This window comes from Salvelinus alpinus, chromosome 22 (genome assembly GCF_045679555.1).
Source record: "Salvelinus alpinus chromosome 22, SLU_Salpinus.1, whole genome shotgun sequence".
Lineage (NCBI taxonomy): Eukaryota > Metazoa > Chordata > Actinopteri > Salmoniformes > Salmonidae > Salvelinus > Salvelinus alpinus.
The window spans coordinates 37330585-37344842 of NC_092107.1; positions in this window are offsets into that span (position 1 = coordinate 37330585).

Below are 14258 nucleotides of genomic sequence, written 5' to 3' on the forward strand. Positions count from 1 at the left end.
TCTCCCAGACACACTGTACATAGCCAATAATATAACATTTTAAATGTTTACTGTTAATTCCTTATTGTTTATTTCATTTATGAATATTGTTTATTTCACTTGCTTTGCCATGTAAACATATGTTTCCCATGCCAATAAAGACCATTTGAATTGAATTGAGAGAGAGAGAATTAGAGGTACAACATAGGCCTTAAACTGTGCAATATCCATCACGGTGTGTAGGGAGGGATAAAGAGAGAGAGAGAGAGAGAGAGAGAGCGAGTGTGAAAGAGATACAGAGAGAGTAGTGAGAAAGAATGAGAGCGAGAGAGAATAAAAGAGAGATAAGGAGAAAGAGAGGAGAGAGAGAGAGAGAGAGAGAGAGAGAGAGAGAGAGAGAGAGAGAGAGAGAGAGAGAGACAGAGAGAGAGACAGAGAGAGGCTAGTGATAAAGAGCAGTGAGGTACTGTAAGGGCATCACTATGGTTGTGAATATGAGGAGCGCATCAAACACACTGTAATAACTGTCCCTAATTAAAACCAGGGGGAATAGGGAAGTTATTAGCTACCATAAGACACTTTGTAGAGTGTTTCTGTGTCTTTGAGTGTGGGTGTCTGTGTGTGCGTGCATGCTACAGAATGCTAAGAGCACTACATTTCCCACAAAACACCATACTGTTATTAATATGTAAGATTGAGAGAGAGATGTCTTCCTTTGTCCTATCTCTTCTAAAACCACTCATGAATGCATTATTATAAATCTGTTTTAAACCAATGGCTTCTCTCCTCTCCACTCCCACCAAACTGCACAGAGAAACACAACAGCCATATTTCACAACAAAAAAATAGAGATTTTACTAAAGGCAGTTCAATTCAGTTCAATAAAGAGCCAGGTCTTTTAGTGAGTTACAATCCTATTATCTAATTTCCATCCATTTGTCCTGTAAACAGACTGGGTGTTACTGGGGCTGAGGAGTCTGTTGAGTATTCTCCCATTCACAGCTGTTAAAGGAGAGGTTCACCTGTGTCTAGTATTCTCCCATTCACAGCTGTTAAAGGAGAAGTTCACCTGTGTCTAGTATTCTCCCATTCACAGCTGTTAAAGGAGAAGTTCACCTGTGTCTCGTATTCTCCCATTCACAGCTGTTAAAGGAGAAGTTCACCTGTGTCTAGTACTCTCCCATTCACAGCTGTTAAAGGAGAAGTTCACCTGTGTCTCGTATTCTCCCATTCACAGCTGTTAAAGTAGAAGTTCACCTGTGTCTAGTATTCTCCCATTCACAGCTGTTAAAGGAGAAGTTCACCTGTGTCTAGTATTCTCCCATTCACAGCTGTTAAAGGAGAAGTTCACCCAAAAACATTTCTGGGCCCTTTATAACACTTGCCTGGTTTACAGACAGTGACTGGTGGTGCCTTCCTCTACCAACAGGCTCCTCCCAGTAAGGACAGTGACTGGTGGTGCCTACCTCTACCAACAGGCTCCTCCCAGTAAGGACAGTGACTGGTGGTGCCTTCCTCTACCAACAGGCTCCTCCCAGTAAGGACAGTGACTGGTGGTGCCTTCCTCTACCAACAGGCTCCTCCCAGTAAGGACAGTGACTGGTGGTGCCTACCTCTACCAACAGGCTCCTCCCAGTAAGCACAGTGACTGGTGGTGCCTTCCTCTACCAACAGGCTCCTCCCAGTAAAGACAGTGACTGGTGGTGCCTTCCTCTACCAACAGGCTCCTCCCAGTAAGGACAGTGACTGGTGGTGCCTACCTCTACCAACAGGCTCCTCCCAGTAAGGACAGTGACTGGTGGTGCCTTCCTCTACCAACAGGCTCCTCCCAGTAAGGACAGTGACTGGTGGTGCCTTCCTCTACCAACAGGCTCCTCCCAGTAAGGACAGTGACTGGTGGTGCCTTTACCAACAGGCTCCTCCCAGAACACACAGTGACTGGTGGTGCCTTCCTCTACCAACAGGCAGTGAACGTCTGGGCTGTCGAGAATGAGACCAACTTATTCCTATAATGGAGGAGGTAGAACATCAGACTGAAGATGCAGCAGAAGGTGGCGTGTATGTAACTAAACACTCTCATGTCTTGTGTCTCATCAATCGTGGAGGCTTTCAACAGAATGCCCAGGATCAACTGGAAACGATGTGCCACACCTGACGGTCCAAATGGGAAGCTCTCTGAAGAGTGTTTTGGCTAATGTTCCTCACAGGATGTTTCTATTACTCTCTAAATGAAAATAAATAGTCTACCTAGAGACAGCCTTCCAACTGAGTTTTCCAGAATCCTGACAACACCCCATAATGCAACTGGCTACTGTAGTCTCCCCTTGAAGTTTGTCTGACGATGACATGCTGGCTAGGTAAACAGTGGCGAGAACGAATGGATGTGTGCCATTAAAAATAGAATGTATGGGACATGCACTTCACAATCTGGGTCTACATAAACAATAATTTATATTACCCAACATTTTAAGATGTATAAACTTAATAATGGTTATAGAGAAGAACATGTTGTTTGTAATCGCCAGTCTAGCTTTTCTACCAATAATCTCCTACCTACAGTAGCCTGTAAAGCCATTCACCGGAGGAAGATAAGACAGCCTCAGACTTGACCACTCATACCCTTTCAACAGTCAGTTGGCTACACCGTATTCAAGTATACAATACCAAGCAAGCCATTCAGTTAGAATTTTGGGCAAGTAACCGAAAGGTTGCTGGTTCGAATCCCTGAGCAGACAAGGTGACTGTCTTACAAGGCACTTATCCCTAACTGTTCTTCAGTGGCTCTGGATGAGAGCGTCTGCTAAATGACCTACATGTGTTATTTCATCATCAACACAGCTTATTAATGAATATGCTTACTGATCCCTGAGCCTGTTATACTTTATGTTGTATAGGCCTTGGCCTATTTATTTTCTTGACTGTTATACAGTGCATTCGGAAAGTATTCAGACCCCTTGACCTTTTCCCCAAAAATTTTACTTGGCAGCCTTACTCTAAAATGTATTAAATCTTTTTTTTTCCTACACACAATAATACCCTGTAATGACAAAACCAAAACAGGTTTATAGCAAATGTATTCAAAATTTAAAAAACAGAAATACCTTGTTTACATAAGTATTCAGACCATTTGCTATTAGACTCGAAACTGAGTTTCCATTGATCATCCTTGAGATGTTTCTACAACTTGATTGGAGTCCACCTGTGGCAAATTAAATTGATGGACTTGATTTGGAAAGGAACACACCTGTCTATATAAGGTCCCACAGTTGACAGTGAATGTCAGAGCAAAAACCAAACCATGAGGTCGAAGGAATTGTCCGTAGAGCTCTGAGACAGGATTGTGTCTAGGCAGGGTATCAAAAAATGTCTGCAGCATTGAAGGTCCCCAAGAACATGGTGGCCTCCATCATTCTTAAATGGAAGAAGTTTGGAACCACCAAGAGTCTTCCTAGAGCTGGCTGCCTGGCCAAACTGAGCAATAGGGGGTGGAAGTGCCTTGGTCAGGGAGTTGACCAAGAACCCGATGGTCACTCTGACTGAGCTCCAGAGTTTCTCTGTGGAGATGGGAGAACCTTCCAGAAAGACAACCATCTCTGCAGCATTCCACAATCAGGCCTTTATTGTAGAGTGGCCAGACGGAAGTCACTCCTAAGTAAAAGGCCCATGACAGCCCGCTTGATGTTTGGTCGGATGAATGCCAAGCCTCACGTCTGGAGGAAACCTGGCACCATCCCTACAGTGAAGCATGGTGGTGACAGCATCATGCTTTGTGGATGTTTTTCAGCAGCAGGGACTGGGAGACTAATCAGGATCGACGGAAAGATGAACCAAGCAAAGTACAGAGAGATCCTTGATGAAAACCTGCTCCAGAGCGCTCAGGATCTCAGACTGGGGCAAACATATTCGTTCCGACAGGACAACAACCCTAAGCACACAGCCAAGACAACACAGGAATGGCTTCGGGATAAGTCTCTGAATGTCCTTGAGTGCCCATCCAGGGCCCAGAGTTGAACCTGATCGAACATCTCTGGGGAGACCTGAAAATAGCTGTGCAGCAACGCTCCCCATCCAACCAGACAGGGCTTGAGAGGATCTGCAGAGAAGAATGGGAGAAACTCCCCAAATACAGGTGTGCCAAGATTTTAGCGTCATACCCAAGACGACTCAAGGGTGTAATCGTTGCCAAAAGTGCTTCAACAAAGTACTGAGTTTACTTATGTAAATGTTATATTTCCATTTTATAAAAAAACAGTTTTTGCTTTGTCATTATGGGGTATTGTGTGTAGATTAATGACAAAAAAACAATTGAATCGAATTCTGAATAAGGCTGTAACGTAACAAAATATGGAAAAAGTCGAGGGGTCTGAATACTTTCCGAATGCACTGTATATAACATTGTCATGTATTTATGTTCTGTCTCCGTAGACAGTACAGACTGCTCTCTTATAGGATCAAAATGGAGTGGATACTGAGGGGAGAACATCTAGGTCGAGGCCAACGACATGTACTCCCAGCCTCTTTGGTGGCAGTAATTACATCCAACTACCCTGACCCCAACTTTGAGGAGGTTAATAGCGTCTTATACATCCAACTACCCTGACCCCAACTTTGAGGAGGTTAATAGCGTCTTATACATCCAACTACCCTGACCCCAACTTTGAGGAGGTTAATAGCGTCTTATATGAATAACATTTTCAAAAAATAACATTGTAGTTCATTTAAAAAATATAAACAATTCAATGTTATTAAAAAACACCATTGCTAAGCCATTCACACTGTCACTCAGCATTAGTTACACCAGGGATTTACAAACATGTTCCCGTAGACAACCGTCTTGTGGGTTTTCACTCCGACAGGTGAGCTTGATTAGGTTTGGGTTGACAACCTATATAGCATGGTAGCACTGGATACAACGTTTGAGAACCGTGCATACTCTCTGAATCCTCTCTCCTTCTCTCTCCTCCTCTCTCCTTCTCAAAACACATTCGATCCAATGTGTTTTGAGATGAGGAGAGAGGACGCGAGGAGTTGCAATTGAGATCTTCCCACAGAATCCTACTCACGCCTGAGAGGCAGCCCGGTTCCAAAACTTCACCCGTTGCAAAACATCAAACAAAAGCATTTTTGTTTCGTCAGTTCGTGAGTCCGCCAGATCAGAGGCAGTAGGGATGACCAGGGATGGTCTCTTGATTAGTGAGTGAATTGGACCATTTTCCTGTCCTGCTGAGCATAAAAAATGTAATGATTACTTTTGGGTGTCAGGGAAAATGTATGGAGTAAAAAGTACATTATTTTCTTTAGGAATGTAGTGAAGTAAAAGTAAATGTTGTCAAAAATATAAATAGTAAAGTAAAGTACAGATACCCCCCAAAAACACTTAATTAGTACTTAAAGTATTTTTACTTAAGTACATTACACCACTGGTATTCAGTGGCCACAAAGTGATCACTGGTCACAGTCAACCGCAGCTGGTGAATGACATCAGGCGTCGTATAGACACCATAAGCAGGATGTGGGATTGCCTACAGCCATGCCTGACACAAAGCTCCATCGTGGACAGGAAAAGAGTGGAAATATGTAGCGCATTTGTATCTGACCGGTACAATGCACCTCATTTTGGCCAACCTCCCTCAGATACTCGACCACTAACGTAATTCGCCTAGATTCACTTTACTTCAGGGATTACTAACAGCTAGCCTAGCTAGACTTACTTTACTTCAGAGATTACTAACAGCTAGCCTAGCTAGACTTACTCTACTTCAGAGATTACTAACAGCTAGCCTAGCTAGACTTACTTTACTTCAGAGATTACTAACAGCTAGCCTAGCAAGACTTACTTTACTTCAGAGATTACTAACAGCTAGCCTAGCTAGACTTACTTTACTTCAGAGATTACTAACAGCTAGCCTAGCAAGACTTACTTTACTTCAGAGATTACTAACAGCTAGCCTAGCTAGACTTACTTTACTTCAGAGATTACTAACAGCTAGCCTAGCTAGACTTACTTTACTTCAGAGATTACTAACAGCTAGCCTAGCTAGACTTACTTTACTTCAGAGATTACTAACAGCTAGCCTAGCTAGACTTACTTTACTTCAGAGATTACTAACAGCTAGCCTAGCAAGACTTACTTTACTTCAGAGATTACTAACAGCTAGCCTAGCTAGACTTACTTTACTTCAGAGATTACTAACAGCTAGCCTAGCTAGACTTACTTTACTTCAGAGATTACTAACAGCTAGCCTAGCTCGACTTACTTTACTTCAGAGATTACTAACAGCTAGCCTAGCTAGACTTACTTTACTTCAGAGATTACTAACAGCTAGCCTAGCTAGACTTACTTTACTTCAGAGATTACTAACAGCTAGCCTAGCAAGACTTACTTTACTTCAGAGATTACTAACAGCTAGCCTAGCTAGACTTACTTTACTTCAGAGATTACTAACAGCTAGCCTAGCTAGACTTACTTTACTTCAGAGATTACTAACAGCTAGCCTAGCTAGACTTACTTTACTTCAGAGATTACTAACAGCTAGCCTAGCTAGACTTACTTTACTTCAGAGATTACTAACAGCTAGCCTAGCTAGACTTACTTTACTTCAGAGATTACTAACAGCTAGCCTAGCTAGACTTACTTTACTTCAGAGATTACTAACAGCTAGCCTAGCGAGCTACCATCTGCTTCCTTTCGTTCTGATTTCCTTTCTTGAAGACCAATAGTAAAACCCTCCTTCATCCCGCCTCCTGTAATTATCCATTTTAAATCCACGAAGAAGAGTATCTACCGGATTACATACTATATGGAAGACCTTTGCACACGAAGTAGATCTTAGTTTTTTATACTTTTTACATGAAACAAAACATTTATTTGGCAATTCAATGCAGAGACATCAATTGTTGTTTATGTAACAATAAATACACAATTTTTTTAGGTAATTTTAGGAAATTCAGCAATTTGATATGAAAATACAGAAATCAAAATACTCAAAACAATGGACCTAAAAACTGTCTGGGGTACTGACAAACAGCCAGGCAAGTGTTATAAAGGGCCCAGAAGTGTTTTGGGGTTAACGTCCCCTTTAAGAGCTTTTAAAACCAAAACAGTTTTCTATTGTTTTTCCTCAAGATGCAGGGAAATTGCTTTGTGTGCACCTCGGCTCTTTAAGGTCAACACTCTAGACCTGCTGTGTGTGTGTTTCTGTATTAGTGTGTGTGTGTATACGTGTGCGTATGTATGTGTGTGTGTGTGTGTGTGTGTGTGTGTGTGTGTGTGTGTGTGTGTGCAGGCCCACGGAGGAGGAGAGAAAAAAGCAGTCATTCTCTAAAGCAGCCCAGCGGCCCCCTGGGAAATGGTCTTTATTCAGAGTGTAATAATAACAGTGTCTCTGTGTGTGTGTCTGTGTGTGTGTGTGTGTGTGTGTGTGTGTGTGTGTGTGTGTGTGTGTGTGTGTGTGTGTGTGTGTGTGTGTGTGTGTGTGTGTGTGTGTGTGTGTGTGTGTGTGTGTGCGTGCGTGCGTGCGTGCGTGCGTGCGTGCGTGCGTGCGTGCGTGCGTGCGTGCATGTGCATGTGCGTGTGTGCAGGGTAATACAGATGCATAGCCAGATCGGCATCAGGGCTACGGCCTCTGTGGATTATCTTCAGAGCTGTAATGTCCTCATTTATCAAGAGAATCAAACCAGCAGGGAGAATGTAGTGTAGTCAGGCAACACTGTTCTCTACATTACCCCTGCTTTTAGCTGCTGTACTGAAGACAGGAAACACTGTTCTCTACATTACCCCTGCTTTAAGCTGCTGTACTGAAGACAGGAAACACTGTTCTCTACATTACCCCTGCTTTAAGCTGCTGTACTGAAGACAGGAAACACTGTTCTCTACATTACCCCTGCTTTAAGCTGCTGTACTGTAGTCAGGAAACACTGTTCTCTACATTACCCCTGCTTTAAGCTGCTGTACTGAAGACAGGAAACACTGTTCTCTACATTACCCCTGCTTTAAGCTGCTGTACTGAAGACAGGAAACACTGTTCTCTACATTACCCCTGCTTTAAGCTGCTGTACTGTAGTCAGGAAACACTGTTCTCTACATTACCCCTGCTTTAAGCTGCTGTACTGAAGACAGGAAACACTGTTCTCTACATTACCCCTGCTTTAAGCTGCTGTACTGTAGTCAGGAAACACTGTTCTCTACATTACCCCTGCTTTAAGCTGCTGTACTGTAGTCAGGAAACACTGTTCTCTACATTACCCCTGCTTTAAGCTGCTGTACTGAAGACAGGAAACACTGTTCTCTACATTACCCCTGCTTTAAGCTGCTGTACTGTAGTCAGGAAACACTGTTCTCTACATTACCCCTGCTTTAAGCTGCTGTACTGAAGACAGGAAACACTGTTCTCTACATTACCCCTGCTTTAAGCTGCTGTACTGAAGACAGGAAACATTGTTCTCTACATTACCCCTGCTTTAAGCTGCTGTACTGAAGACAGGAAACACTGTTCTCTACATTACTCCTGCTTTAAATATAGTTCCATAGAGTCCCTGTTTTCCTAGATTCAGATCATTCAAGCGAGAAAAAACAACACCCAAATACGCCAGTTGTGTGAGAAAATCGTCATCATGCAAGTGGTCAGACAAGTGAACATCATGGTCAGTAAAGAAAAGTTTAAGCTTGTATCTCAATTGAAAAAAGCTTCAGTACTTTGCACCTTGATAACCAGCACACTTCTGTATGTTGTAAAAACGTTACATGGTCGCTGCCCATATCATTACATAACGCAGAAAATACACGAGAGTTCAGGGGCCTTGCTTTAACAAAGATAACCGTTTTCACTGTCGTGTCCAAAACGTCTTTCAAGCTGTCAGGCATTCCCTTGGCAGCAAGAGCCTCTCGGTGGATGCTGCAGTGTACCCAAGTGGCAAGTGGTGTAGGGAGCAACTGCTTGCACGCACGCACGTTACCACTCCACTATGTCTCCCTGTCATGGCTTTTGTGCCATCAGTACAGATACCAACACATCCTGACTACCAATGTCCATTTGAAGTCACAAAGCTGTCCAGTACTTTAAAAATATATTCTCCTGTTGTCCTGGTTTCCAGAAGAGGATGTCTTCCTTAATTTACCCCCCATGAACATAACGGACATATAACAGGAGCTGTGCCAAGCCCCCCACGTCTGTTGACTCATCCAGCTGTAATGCATAGAATTCACTGGCTTGTATGCAAAGCATTAATTGTTTCAAAACATCTCCTGCCATGTGACTGATGCGTCGTGAAACAGTGTTGTTTGATGAAGGCATTGTCTGTATAGTTTCTTTGTCCTTTTCCCCCAGCGTTGTCCCAGCCATATCCGCAGCAGCAGTAAGAATTAAGTCCTCCACAATAGCATGGGGCTTGCCTGTCCTAGCCACTCGGTAGCTCACCATATAAGACGCTTCTAGCCCCTTCTTAGTAATGGTATCTGTTGCTTTTATACATGTCTTACTACTCGAAAGTCGTCTTAATTCTCGCTCAAAAAACTCCTGTGGCTTATTTTTGAAATGTGCATGTTTTGTTAATAAATGTCTGTGCCGGAGTGAAGGTTTCATCGAGTTGTGAGATAGTACTTTTACACATTTAACACACTGCGGCTGAGGAAGAGCACTACACCAAATATAAGTGAACCCCAAAACTATTTAGTTCTCATCATTTTTGCGCCTCTTCGATGGTCCAACATCCCTGTCTGTTCGGTGCTTTCCCGGGTAAGGGGGGCAGTAGCTCTTTGGCTGCATCAGATTCACAACTGCCTGTGTCCTTTGCTAGCTGGGCTAACAACAAATGTATAATTGCTGATGCTAGCATTGGATGTGCTCGTGGAAGCAGGACAACTTGTGTCATCGACAGGTGCAGGTGTAGTACTGCTAGCAGTAGCATTACTACCAGTAGAGCTGGTATGTGTCTCTATGGACGAGGGCCTTACTTTTTTTAACCATTAATCCATTTTCGAGCAAACGGAATGAGCAGCAGCTACGTTTGGCTACATACGGACTAGTAGTGGAATTCCCGCGAGAGAGTAATGGTTAATATGATTGGATGTTAATTATTTGACTAGGCTACCTGTATTTGACATTGTGTTGTTATTTTGTTACTTAAAAAGATGTCCTCTCCCGTTTTCCGTTTCAAGACGTCCTCTCCCGTTCTCTGTTTCAAGATGTCCTCTCCCGTTCTCTGTTTCAAGATGTCCTCTCCCTTTCTTTGTTTCAAGACGTCCTCTCCCGTTCTTTGTTTCAAGATGTCCTCTCCCGTTCTCTGTTTTAAGATGTCCTCTCCCGGTCTCTGTTTCAAGATGTCCTCTCCCGTTCTCTGTTTTAAGATGTCCTCTCCTGGTCTCTGTTTCAAGATGTCCTCTCCCGTTCTCTGTTTTAAGATGTCCTCTCCCGGTCTCTGTTTCAAGATGTCCTCTCCCGTTCTCTGTTTTAAGATGTCCTCTCCTGGTCTCTGTTTCAAGATGTCCTCTCCCGTTCTCTGTTTTAAGATGTCCTCTCCCGGTCTCTGTTTCAAGATGTCCTCTCCCGTTCTCTGTTTTAAGATGTCCTCTCCTGGTCTCTGTTTCAAGATGTCCTCTCCCGTTCTCTGTTTTAAGATGTCCTCTCCTGGTCTCTGTTTCAAGATGTCCTCTCCCGTTCTCTGTTTTAAGATGTCCTCTCCCGGTCTCTGTTTCAAGATGTCCTCTCCCGTTCTCTGTTTCAAGATGTCCTCTCCCGTTCTCTGTTTTAAGATGTCCTCTCCCGGTCTCTGTTTCAAGATGTCCTCTCCCGTTCTCTGTTTTAAGATGTCCTCTCCTGGTCTCTGTTTCAAGATGTCCTCTCCCGTTCTCTGTTTTAAGATGTCTTCTCCCGGTCTCTGTTTCAAGATGTCCTCTCCCGTTCTCTGTTTTAAGATGTCCTCTCCCGTTCTCTGTTTTAAGATGTCCTCTCCCGGTCTCTGTTTTAAGATGTCCTCTCCTGGTCTCTGTTTCAAGATGTCCTCTCCCGTTCTCTGTTTTAAGATGTCCTCTCCCGGTCTCTGTTTCAAGATGTCCTCTCCCGTTCTCTGTTTTAAGATGTCCTCTCCTGGTCTCTGTTTTAAGATGTCCTCTCCTGGTCTCTGTTTCAAGATGTCCTCTCCCGTTCTCTGTTTTAAGATGTCCTCTCCTGGTCTCTGTTTCAAGATGTCCTCTCCCGTTCTCTGTTTTAAGATGTCCTCTCCCGTTTTCTGTTTCAAGATGTCCTCTCCCGTTCTCTGTTTCAAGATGTCCTCTCCTGGTCTCTGTTTCAAGATGTCCTCTCCCGTTCTCTGTTTCAAGATGTCCTCTCCTGGTCTCTGTTTCAAGATGTCCTCTCCTGGTCTCTGTTTTAAGATGTCCTCTCCCGTTCTCTGTTTCAAGATGTCCTCTCCCGTTCTCTGTTTTAAGATGTCCTCTCCCGTTCTCTGTTTCAAGATGTCCTCTCCCGTTCTCTGTTTCAAGATGTCCTCTCCTGGTCTCTGTTTCAAGATGTCCTCTCCCGTTCTCTGTTTTAAGATGTCCTCTCCTGGTCTCTGTTTTAAGATGTCCTCTCCTGGTCTCTGTTTTAAGATGTCCTCTCCTGGTCTCTGTTTTAAGATGTCCTCTCCCGTTCTCTGTTTCAAGATGTCCTCTCCCGTTCTCTGTTTTAAGATGTCCTCTCCCTTTCTCTGTTTTAAGATGTCCTCTCCCTTTCTCTGTTTTAAGATGTCCTCTCCCTTTCTCTGTTTTAAGATGTCCTCTCCCGTTCTCTGTTTTAAGATGTCCTCTCCCGTTCTCTGTTTCAAGATGTCCTCTCCTGGTCTCTGTTTCAAGATGTCCTCTCCCGTTCTCTGTTTTAAGATGTCCTCTCCTGGTCTCTGTTTTAAGATGTCCTCTCCTGGTCTCTGTTTTAAGATGTCCTCTCCTGGTCTCTGTTTTAAGATGTCCTCTCCCGTTCTCTGTTTCAAGATGTCCTCTCCCGTTCTCTGTTTTAAGATGTCCTCTCCTGGTCTCTGTTTTAAGATGTCCTCTCCTGGTCTCTGTTTTAAGATGTCCTCTCCTGGTCTCTGTTTTAAGATGTCCTCTCCTGGTCTCTGTTTCAAGATGTCCTCTCCCGTTCTCTGTTTTAAGATGTCCTCTCCTGGTCTCTGTTTCAAGATGTCCTCTCCCTTTCTCTGTTTTAAGATGTCCTCTCCCGTTCTCTGTTTTAAGATGTCCTCTCCCGTTCTCTGTTTCAAGATGTCCTCTCCCGTTCTCTGTTTCAAGATGTCCTCTCCTGGTCTCTGTTTCAAGATGTCCTCTCCCGTTCTCTGTTTTAAGATGTCCTCTCCTGGTCTCTGTTTTAAGATGTCCTCTCCCGTTCTCTGTTTCAAGATGTCCTCTCCCGTTCTCTGTTTTAAGATGTCCTCTCCCTTTCTCTGTTTTAAGATGTCCTCTCCTGGTCTCTGTTTTAAGATGTCCTCTCCCTTTCTCTGTTTTAAGATGTCCTCTCCCTTTCTCTGTTTTAAGATGTCCTCTCCTGCTCTCTGTTTTAAGATGTCCTCTCCTGGTCTCTGTTTTAAGATGTCCTCTCCCGTTCTCTGTTTCAAGATGTCCTCTCCCGTTCTCTGTTTTAAGATGTCCTCTCCCTTTCTCTGTTTTAAGATGTCCTCTCCCGTTCTCTGTTTTAAGATGTCCTCTCCCTTTCTCTGTTTTAAGATGTCCTCTCCCGTTCTCTGTTTTAAGATGTCCTCTCCCGTTCTCTGTTTTAAGATGTCCTCTCCCGTTCTCTGTTTTAAGATGTCCTCTCCTGGTCTCTGTTTTAAGATGTCCTCTCCCTTTCTCTGTTTTAAGATGTCCTCTCCCTTTCTCTGTTTTAAGATGTCCTCTCCCGTTCTCTGCCAACTGAACATAACCCTGAGTAGCAGAACTCAAAACAGAGTTCTTGATCCAATAATTTGATGATGATCTGATTATTCCCTACTGCAGTACTATCAATCAAATCCAACAATAAATCACTCCAAACCATTTAAATACGGGCCGTGGAAAAGTTTAATGTCATTTTATTAGAATATGATTTATGAATCCAACAAAGAAGGATTACTAAATTGATGTAAATTACCCTTCAGGATCACAGGGGTGACATGCTGCTTGACGATCACAGATGACGATGACATTAACTCTGCTACTCTGCTCTCTCACAACCATCAAGACCTTCAATGAAGTGAAATCTGATAATCACTTAACACTAATCATTTGAGGGAGACGTCAAATCAAATCAAGTTTATTTTATATAGCCCTTCGTACATCAGTTAATATCTCGAAGTGCTGTACAGACACCCAGCCTAAAACCCCAAACAGCAAGCAATGCAGGTGTAGAAGCACGGTGGCTAGGAAAAACTCCCTAGAAAGGCGTCAGCAATTAGATCCAGTCAGAATGCTCAACAGTTGACCCTGTGAAGGATTATGTAGACTGTGGGGTTCTGTGAAGGGTTAAGTGAGTGGTTGATGTAGACTGTGGGGTTCTGTGAATGGTTAAGTGAGTGGTGATGTAGACTGTAGGCGACTTTGAAGGACTAAGTGAGTGGTGATGTAGACTGTGGGGTTCTGTTAAGTTGTGATGTAGACTGTGGGGTTCTGTGAAAGGTTTAGGTGTGATGTAGACTGTGGGGTTATGTGAAGGGTTAAGGGAGTGGTTATTTAGACTGTGGGGTTCTGTGAAGGGTTAAGTGAGTGGTGATGTAGACTGTGGGGTTCTGTGAAGGGTTAAGTGAGTGGTGATGTAGACTGTGGGGTGCTGTGAAGGGTTAAGTGAGTGGTGATGTAGACTGTGGGGTTCTGTGAAGGGTTAAGTGAGTGGTGATGTAGACTGTGGGGTGCTGTGAAGGATTAAGTGAGTGGTGATGTAGACTGTGGGGTCCTGTGAAGGGTTAAGTGAGTGATGATGTAGACTGTGGGGTTCTGTGAAGGGTTAAGTGAGTGATGATGTAGACTGTTGGGTTCTGTGAAGGGTTAAGTGAGTGATGATGTAGACTGTGGGGTCCTGTGAAGGGTTAAGTGTACAATCCATGTGGTTTATTTCATAAAGCTCAGTGATGTGTAGTATGTCTCAGCATACATGTGAGTATCAGTCAATGGGTGTGTGTGGTGTTATCAACCATTTAGCAGCCGGTGACCCGCAGCCTACAGGCTATGATGTAGTGTATGAGCCCAGCACGTTCATTCACAGGTCAGAGGTTAACACACCACATCAGCACGGGGCATCCATCACAACCTCCATAGATTTTGTGTACAGAGAGGTGGG